The following is a 2,075-nucleotide window of genomic DNA, read 5'->3' on the forward strand; positions in this document are numbered from 1 at the left end:
TATATATATATATATATATATATATATATATATATATATATATATATATATATATATATATATATATATATATATATATATATATATATATATATTTCCTATCGTATTTTATTTTTTATTTTTATATATTTATATAAATATCGAGAACAAGTGAGATTTAAAATCAAATTTATTAACTTATTACTAATCGGTTATAGAGCTAGTTTGAAGTGCATATAAAAAAAATAAATAAATAAAACACTTCAAACTTGCACTGCACGTAACGTTGTTATTAATAAATTTAAAAAAAATCAATGTTTAAAGTAATCTGATATTGAAACATAAGAATCTGGAGGGTGTGGTTGAGTGAAATGACTCATCCATCCTTAACCAAAGGTTAATGATTTGATCATTAACTTTAGGTATAGATCAACTATCCACTCAATAGAGTTGCCTATTAGTCAATGTGGTTGACGGTGGAAATTCTGAATGTATACATGATGGATTTCTATGTTTCTAGTCTATCGTGCTATACACGTCATAACACAAGTATTCAAACTTTTAAAAATTAATTAGATAGGATAACACTTCTGTGAGAACGTTTTACGGGTCTCAATCCGTCAGACATGTCAAATCTTTGGTTAATAGGTCAAATCTTTGGTTAATAGATCGGATCTTTGACCTCATTAATCAAAGATCTGACCCGTCTCACGAATTGAGACCTGTGAGACGTTCTCACACAAGTTTTTGCCAATTAATTATTATTCTATATGAAATTCAACACTCTTGATCTAATTTCAGTCAGTCTTTTTGTCTATTATATTTGTTATAAAAAGAAAAAGAAAACCCTAAACTGACTTAACTCAATCTGTATATCATTGACACATCTAATTAAGTATATTAAAAACAAGTAGTTCACTAATTTAGTGGGTAGTATTTAGGGCAAGGGACCAATGTTTGAAATTTGGTAACAACAGTGTAGGAATTAGTTCAAAGTGGGCAGATCCCTCGTACACAATTTGGCCCTGTCTAGTTTGACTCCTTGTGATGGTTGCCTAATAATAAAGGTAATGTGAATAATTGAATCATGTGCTCCATCTCAACTAAAAGCCTAAGCTGATAGTTGGACTGCACAGATTATATGTATGCTCACATGAATAATATTAGAAATATGAATATTATTTTCACTGTACTTAATATTGTTGATGCGTCTTTAAAAAATAAAAGTCTTTATGTATATTAGCTATTGCTTAAAAAATTAACCACGCTATAAGTTAATAAAAAATTGCATATATGACAATCAAACAAAAATAAAAATAAACCAACTACATAGTACAGTTGGTAAGATAATTAGCTATTGTGTATATTTGTGTCATGTTAAAGATTTCTAGATTAATTTTTTCGTTGAGTAAGAGTCATATTTTACAAGCATGACCCAACTCATAGTCGCACAATGGTGAGAATATCAAATGTTTCCCTAAATATAAAGAAGAATCTACTAATCTAGTATAATATATAATGACTCATCAATAAGGGAATACATAACATCAAATTTAGTTGGGAAATATAGCATTACTTAAAAAATGATTCAATGTCATATACTATGCACAATATAGTTTTGCATAAAAATTAAATGTTTTTGTCACTTATCACCTATTTTTAAATCTCATTAATTTTTTTTAATACTATTAACTATGTTACAATGTAATATCTATCCATAACTACTTTATCAACCTAGCAAAAAGAGTCAATATTGCTCTTACTCCCACTGAAGCTTGAGAACCCATGACCTCCCAGTTGGGAGAGTCACTTCAATTCGTGTCACTAGATCACAATGTTATTGACAAAATAATCTCATTAATTTGATCAAAATGTTTCTATTATTTTCATTTTTAGAAAACGTATAAGAATAAAATACATTATTAAAATATCCAAATAATATTTCATTCCTATTCCCCACATTTCAACCTCTTGTTTGGTATAGAATGGAAAGCAAAATAAAGCCATGTTTTGAGGAAACATTAAAGACTAATCATACATAGTGGATGGCAATATCAATCGTATGGTAAATGGTTGTTTTCATACCATATTAATGT

Source organism: Ipomoea triloba, chromosome 15, assembly GCF_003576645.1.
Source record: "Ipomoea triloba cultivar NCNSP0323 chromosome 15, ASM357664v1".
In the NCBI taxonomy this organism is placed as follows: Eukaryota; Viridiplantae; Streptophyta; class Magnoliopsida; order Solanales; family Convolvulaceae; genus Ipomoea; species Ipomoea triloba.